We start from the raw sequence: 8,496 nt of genomic DNA on the forward strand, positions 1-8,496 counted from the left end.
TTCCACTGTGTCCAAGAATCCTGTTGCCTGGGAAACTGATCCCAGACACAGGAGAATCATTCTTCTGCTCATGCTATGTATGAACTTGGACAAATGGCTTTTTGAGAATCAGGTCTAGAATTTTAGAAACTTTTGAATATACTTTTTAAGGTTTATTTATTATGCATACATGTTATGTATTACGTAAATATTATATATACATAATTATTTATTATGTCTATATGTTCTGACTGCCTGCACACCAGAAGAGGGCACCAGATCTCATTCTAGATGCTTGGGAACCACCATGCAGTTTCTGGGACTTGAACTCAGGACCTCTGGAAGAACAACCAGTGTTCCTCCTAATCCTCTGAGCCACCCCTTCAGTCCTTCAGCTTTAAAAATTCTACAGGTAACATACTTTCCATCAGTGAGAATCTGGAGGGCATGAACAAGCAAGAAATAAAAATAAATTGAGCTGGAATTGCTGGTACATGCCTGTAATTCAAGCACTTGAGAAATAGACGGGAGGATGAGAGATCAGAGGCCAGCGTCAGCTGAAGAGCTAACTTGAGGCCAGCCTGACCTATATGAGACCTCAGCTCCGAAATAAAACAAAGTAAATAGAAATTACTTATAATCAATTGATTTTGTGGTTGATTTTTTTCAAAATTTTGTCATTGTCATATAAATAAGCAATAAGAATGAACAAAATTTCCAGTCATCCTATAGAGTTTACGATCCTTTGTGTAGAAATATTTCTCTTGAAAGACTATTAAGGATAATTTTATATTATTTTATAACTTTTTGACACAGGGTCTTACTGTACTACCCAGGCTGGTCTTGCTTGAACGTGAACACCTCTTGCCTCAGCCTCTGGATTACTAGGATCGCAATCAGACACCACCACCAAGATTGTCACAACTTCTTACAGGACTCAACAGCTTAGTCTTCACACCTCCCGGTCAACACATATGCACTTGTTTCATTTTTAAAATTTGTTTCATTGTATTTATTTGTGGTTTTGATTATTTATTTATTGGACTGTAAGTGTGTGTGTGTGCACACCACTGTCAGAGGACAACTTGAGGGTGTCAGTTTTCTCTTTCCACCATTTGAGTCCCAAAGATGGAACTCGCAGCCTCAGGCTTGGTGCAGGTGCCTTTACCCACTGAGTCATCTCGCTGGCCCCTTTTGTCTCCTTCCTTTTTGCTTGTTTGCTATGAGACAGGGTCTCTCTACGTAGCCCTTGCTCTCCTGGAACTCACTATGTAGGCCAGGCTGGCCTCCAATTTATATAGAGATCCACCTGCCTCTGCCTCCTGAGTGCTAGGATTAAAGTTATGCGCCACCATCCTGGGCACTATTTGCTTTATTTTTATGCCTGCAGATTCTGTATGAATAACTTATGTGATTTATTAACTAGCCCTTTCTTGTTAGATACTTGGACAATATTTTGAGGAGCATCCTTGAAGATGGATCACTAGTCACATCTTCAGTTAATTCCTTAGGCAAGAAGTCTTACACTGGGGCAGCCCTGCATGCCCTTAATCCCAACACTGGGGATGCTTACGCAGGTGGATTCTGATCTTGAAGCCAGTCTGTTTGAGATAGAGGAAGACCCAGTCTCAATTTATTTTTTCAAAATATCGCTCTAGTTAGGACCTTAAGAACTATATTGAATAGATATTGAGAGAGTGGACAACCATGTCTTGTTCCTGATTTCAGTGGAATCGCTGGGAGTTTCTCTCCATTTAGTTAATGTTGGCTGTTGGCTTGCTGTATATTGCCTTAATTATGTTTAGGTATGTTCCTTGTATCCCTGCTCTCTCCAAGACCTTTATCATGAAGGGATGTTGTATTTTGTCAAATGCTTTATCGGCATCTAATGAGATGATCATGTGGTTTTTATTTTTCAGCTTGTTTATATGGTGGATTATGTTGACAGATTTTCATATGTTGAACCATCCCTGCATCTGTGGGATGAAGCCAACTTGGTCATGGTGGATGATGGTTCTGATGTGTTCTTGAATTCAATTTGCTAGTATTTTATTTAGTATCTTTGCATCAATGTTCATGAGTGAGATTGGTCTGTAATTCTCTTTCTTAGTATTGTCTTTCTGTGGTTTGGGTATCAGGGTAATTTTAGCCTCATAAAAAGAGTTTGGCAGTGTTCCTTCTGTTTCTATTCTGTGGTATAATTTGAGGAGTATTGGTGTTAGTTCTTCTTTGAAAGTCTTGTAGAATTCTGAGCTGAAACCATCTGGTCCTGGGCTTTTTTTTTGGTTGGGAGACTTTTGATGACTGTTTCTATTTCTTCAGCAGTTATAGGTCTGTTTAATTTGCTTATCTGATCTTGATTTAATTTTGGTAAGTGATATTTATCCAGAAAGTTGTCCATTTCCTTTAAGATTTCCAATTTTGTGGAGTATAGGTTTTCAAAATAGGACCTAGGGACTGGAGAGATGGCTCAGAGGTTAAGAGCACTGGCTGCTCTTCTAGACGTCCTGAGTTCAATTCCCAACAACCACATAATGGCCCTCAGCCATCTATAATAACATCTGGAGCCTTCTTATGGCATGTGCATATATAACAAATAAATAAACTTTAAAAAATGACCTAGTGATCCTCTGTATTTCCTCCATGTCTGTTGTTATGTCCCCCTTTTCATTTTTGATTTTGTTAATTTGGATATTCTCTCTCTGCCTTTTGGTTAGTTTGGATAAAGGTTTGTCTATTTTGTTGATTTTGTCAAAGAACCAACTCTTTGTCTCATTGATTCTTTGGATTGTTTTCTTTGTTTCTATTTTGTTGATTTCAGCTCTCAATTTGATTATTTCCTGCCATCTAGTTCTCTTAGGTGAGTTTGCTTCTCTTTTGTCCAAAATATCTTAGCAGTAAAATTTGGGCTTGCACAATTTTAGGCCTTTAGAATTTGTTGCCCAATGCCGCGCATGGGGACGGCGCTCCAACCTTCCAGCCAGCAAGCATGACAGCACCTGTTCCCCGTGGCCCTCATCAGCCCTTTTTATGTGATTGGAAGGAAGAGACAGTGAATGGCTTTTTTTTTTTTTTAACAGAGATGATAAGAAGAAAGTCCAACGAGGAAACGCTGTTGCCAAGGATACCAGTGCGGTACAGTTCAGAATAATCTGCCAGGCTCCCTGGCTTTCAAGTCACGGCTCTTTATCTAATGGCCTCTGCCGTTATTCATGACCTTTCGCCGGTGACTTCTTTAATGGGTATTTATTAAGTCCTTGCATACGTTGAGTGTTGGGCTGCACTGGGCAGGAAACACACTCCATGGAGCAAAGTGTGGGCCTTGTCCTCCAGGAACTCATAGTGAGGAAGCCAAAAGCAAGCAAATGGCATCTTACATACCCGCACAAAACTCTCATGGAGTGTCAAAGCCCTTGGATCAACTGGGGGTCAGGGATACCAAAAAAGACTTCCTTGAGGGACCTATGCTTTATACTCTGTCTTGAAGGATGTTTGGGGGTGATTAAATAAACACAAATTGGGGAGGGCATTCTAGATACCCCCAAACACCAGACCTAGTAGATGTCACTCAGACCATTTCAATGCAGGGACAGAGTGGTCACTAGAGTAGGCTGGGGAGACAAACAGGGCCCAAGGCCCAACACTCTTGTAATTTTTTGTATTTAAGGGTCCAGGCAGCTATGAAGGTCTTGAAACAGGAGAGTGTGGGTCACCCAGGCAGCCCAGGTCAGTCACACAGAGGTTTCAGATGTCAATGCTGAGAACACTGTAGGCTCCCATCAGCGGGGAGGCTGGCCCTGCCTTTCCATAGGCAGCAAGAACAAGGAATACTTCTGAGAAAGAAGGCCAATGCCTGGAACTCTCTACCCACGGAAGGGGAGAATTCTCAAGCAAAGACTTCTCTAAGCCCCCAGCCTGTACCTCAGAGCATGGGTTGTGGGCCCAGGGTGCCCAGAGCCTGGAGATGCTCTGTGCCTTTCCAATGATTCTGACCACTTAACCGTGCCTCACTTGGGGCCTCTGCAAGGCCGGCAGCCTCCCTTACCTGGACTCTGTTTATCCCTCATCTAGCGAGGCCCTCTATGTGTCAGGTGCTCCCAGGCCCCCGAGAACTTGGAAGATCAGAAGATGACTCCCTGGAAGGAGGTTCCACACAAGCATTGTCCCAGCAGTCACGCCTCAGCTCCCTGCCCCAGGGAAGGTCTCTGGAGGGCACCCCTGGAACTGCTACATCTCCAGACTACAGTCATGGAGGGAGGGAACACCCCAGCCAGTGCACACACCTCTCTACTCTCCCTTCTCCTTGATGGACTTTCCCAAACTTCCCAGCCCTTCGAATTTAGCCCAGCTTCCTGTGTGATAACAGGGTAACCACTGTTTGCAAAACAGATTGCTGTTTCTTAATCCTGTTTAGGAAACAGTTCAGTTAGAATTAGAGGAAGTTTCGTGTGTGTGTGTGTGTGTGTGTGTGTGTGTGTGTGTGTGTGTGTCTCCAGCAAGCTTTGGAAGCTGGATACCAGGCATCGACAGTCGGGATGCAAACACACCAATTGCACCCAACCGATAGACAGCTCTTGGCTTGACTTTCTTCAACATCTTCGTTCATTGAAGGGTTGAAATTGCATGAGGGGCTGAGGACATAGCTTGGTTGGTAGAGTGCTTGCCTAGAATGCAGGAGGCCAGGGGTTCAGGCCCCAACACTGCATGGATTGGGCAGAGTGTAACGCATCTATAATGCCTGAGCTCAGAAGATGGAAACGGGAACTCAAGATCGTCCTTGACTACACAGCAGGGTGGAGGCCAGCCTGAGATACATGGAGCCCCGTGCCAAAAAAAAAGTTACGGATGAGGTTTAAATTCCCCTCTACAAGGCTACAGTGGCACTCCCAGCTTCGGTCGTTTTCCTGCTCTCTTTAAACACAAACACTGTGGTCATCTTTATTTGTCTCTCCAAAGCATTTGCTGTTCACGCTCTCATTTGTGGATCTGTGGGGAACATTTGTCCGTAACTGACCCGACTTTATGTGTATTGCTCGGCAACGATGTTTCTTTCACTCAGCAACACATCTGGGCTGGGAGTGTGGCTCCATGGTAGCATGCTTGCCTGCGCAAAGGCCTGGGCTCAGTCTTCACCACTAAGGAAGAAGAGAAGGAGGGAGGGAGGTGTGTGTGTGTGTGTGTGTGAGAGAGAGAGAGAGAGAGAGAGAGAGAGAGAGAGAGAGAGAGAGAGAGAGAGAATACTTCTCATAGACATGCCTTACATTCCTTTAAAAACCACCACTCAGCGGGCACAGGACCTGCACACACTCAAGCCAAAGTCCCGACTTGGAGAGGGCAGCTGAGCCCAGGTCCCACCTCTAGCTGCTGTTGGCAGCTCCTAGCTGCAGGGAGAGGGAGAGTCAGTCTTCATTAAGGGTGTGGCCACTGATAGGTAGAGCGCGCTCTAGTGGATGATCCCACTCCCAAGAGCATGTAAGCAGTCCAAATTAGGTTCAAGAAGTTTAAAAGAGAGAAGGGAGACTTAAGGTGGTTGAGGAAAGGAACTGTGGATCTGGAGGAGTTGGGGGGAAGGTGGACAGAAACTAGGGTGTGTGACTTTCTCAAAGAATTAATAAAAGCATTTTAAAAGCATCACTTTCAAAATTGTTACATAAGGGTTGGGTCCATGGCTCAGTGATATAGCGCTTGCCTTGCATATATGAGATTCTAGGTTGACTCCACAGTTTTGCCAAAAGTCCTTTGACTTAAATTAGTACATTTCCTTCATTGGGCTATACGACTTTTATGTGATCCATTTTCTCTTAATAGAAGCTGACAGTTTCCCATTATTAAAAACAATGGGTTAGGAAGCCTCTGACGTGCGCATACCTGTTCTCTGGTGCAAAGCAGCTACACAAGGTCTTAGCGTTTGTGTTTTCAGGTTCCGGCGGCTGAACCAGAGCCTCACACCTGTTCGGCAAGCACTCAGCACTCTGCAGCCGAGAGAGTAGAGTAAGGGAGGGGGTAGTTCACTGCAGACATCCCCTGCCCCTAAGGTATTATTTTTAATTTTTATCCTCTAGATATTTCCAAACTGCTCTTTAATACTTTTTGCTTTCCTTTGGGATCACATAACATTGCCACAATTCCATCTCTTGGATTAATAGTTGGAGTGAGTATATTTTTATTTGTATTATAACCACTGTCACTTTTCTGTCTGGCTTTGCCCATTTTTCTCTTGAACCGTCATTCTTTTTGCTGATTTGTAAAAGTTGCTTATGTTCTGTGTGTACACCAGGTAATCCTTCAGTTGTCATGCATGTTGCCATTGATGAAGAAAATATTTGTAACATGTTGCAAACATTTTCTTCATCAATTGCTTTTTATTTATTCTTTATACCATTTGATAATCTTCTCCTTCAGATTTTGCATTTTGTCCCTGTCTCTTTGTCCCCTCTTTCTGTGCCCTCTTTTATTGTTATTTTTATATTTTGGCTTTTTGAGACAGAGTTTCTCTGTGTATCTTTGGCTGTCCTGGAACTCACTCAGTAGACCAGGTTGTCCTTGAACTCACAGAGATCCACCTGACTCTGTTGGGATTAAAGATGTGTGACACCACACCCAACTATTCTCTTTTTCTCTCTTTTTCTTTTAAGGACTTTATCCTTTTTTTTTTCTCCCAAGCTTACATATATTTTTAAACACACAGTAAACCATTTAGAGATTTTCTTCATCTTTGTATCGGTCTTTACTGTATATCTCTCTTTTTCTGACCACATGAGTCTTTAATTTGCTAAGCGATATGGCTGGGATTAAAGCCATGGCTTTGATGGCTGGATCCAGCCCATTCCTTAGTTCTTTTCTCAGAGTCTAGCCTCATGGCAGAGATACTGGCAGGAGCCATGTTTATTGCCACAACTCTATGGCGTTTCAAGGCCCCTGCCATCACCAAAAAGTATGCAGTCAGCTTTAAATCAACACCATTTAAGTGTTTCATGGCAGGACCTCTTAAAAGAGCTGCAAGGTTTTGCAGCTAAAGCTGAGTCAGGAAGCCTCTCTTAAATGAGAGCGCTTGCCTGTAGCAAGCAGAGCCCACCCAAGAAAGTGCTGCTATCAAGAAGCCATGCTTAACTCTATTCTTTTCCATCTAGAATAGCTTCCCAAGCTCTCTCAGGTTGTAAGTGGATTTAGCTGTCCACGTTGGTGCCATTTGTTGACCGAGGTTTCTGTCCCACCCAGTCCTGCTTCTGTTCAGTCCCAAAGAAATACACCGAGGTCTATATTAATTATAAACCGTTTGGCCTATTAGCTCTGGCTTCTTATTAACTCTTTCTTTTTTTAAAAAAATATTTTTTAATGATTTTTTTTATTTATGTCTATATGAGGGTGTCAAATACTTTGGTGTTACAGGTGGTTGTGAGCTGCCATATGGGTGCTGGTAATTGAACCTTCGTCCTCTAGAAGAGCAGACAGCGCTCTTAACCATTGGGCCATCTCTCCAGTCCCCATAACTTTTTCTTACATCTTATATTAACCCATTATTCTTGTCTGTGTTAGCCACGTGGCGTGGTACCTTTTTCGGCAAGACAGTCACACCTTGCTTGTTCTGAGTCAGCTTCCCCTCTCTCTCTCTCTGGGTGACGACTCCTTTCTGTGCCCTCCTTAAGGTAGTAAACATATATTCTTGTGTATAGGCTCTTGTGTGTGCTCTTATACAACCTTAACAGTTGATATTTAGGTTTTAACTCATCTTAAAGCTTCATGCATGTCAACAGGGAAATACCATAAAGATTTATTTGTTTATTTATTCATTTCGCTTTTTTGAGACAGGGTCTCACTATGTGGCCCTTGACTGGCCTGGATCTCACCATGCAGTCAGACTCATAGAGACCCTCCTGTCTCTGCCTCCCACGTGCTGGGATTAAAAGAGTGCACCTCCACACGCAGCGAGACCCTTAATGCTGGTCTGTCACTTCTCTGCCGACTTGTGGGCACTGCTTCTGCCACTTACCTATGCCTTGACTATTTCTAGATTGTTCCAATCTACCAGTCTCCTGGTTGATATGTTAATATGTCACCACTGTAATTACTATGGTTGCCTAATATTTTTTAAGGGTGGAGATTTTTTGGTTTGTTGTTATTGATGCTGTTGCTGTTTGTCTAACCTGTCTCCCTGGAATGGAGCACTGTGCTGAACTCTCCCATTCACACCCTGCTCTGGGGTCTCTGAATGTGACCCTCATCCATTCACTCATTTTTCTTACAATCCTGTTGTGTGTTTCCAGCCTAAGATGCCCATTTCTTGTCTTCAGATAGGACTTCATGAAGTACCTGTTCATCAGCTGTTTTCCTTATGTCTGTTATGTCTATGGGTCTGGTGTGGGACAGGTGGGGGATGCAGTGTGTGGCCATCCTGCTGTCTTGCAATGGATGCCTTCTCTCTTCTGTTTCCTCTACTCTCTTCCCAGGGGAGTCTGTCCCCCACTTCCCATCCTACCCTGTCTCTGGAAGGATTAGTTTTGCCTCAGCCACCCTTCA

Source organism: Microtus oregoni, unplaced genomic scaffold (genome assembly GCF_018167655.1).
Source record: "Microtus oregoni isolate MIOR12 unplaced genomic scaffold, Mior012 000015F_ref0000493, whole genome shotgun sequence".
Classification (NCBI taxonomy): domain Eukaryota; kingdom Metazoa; phylum Chordata; class Mammalia; order Rodentia; family Cricetidae; genus Microtus; species Microtus oregoni.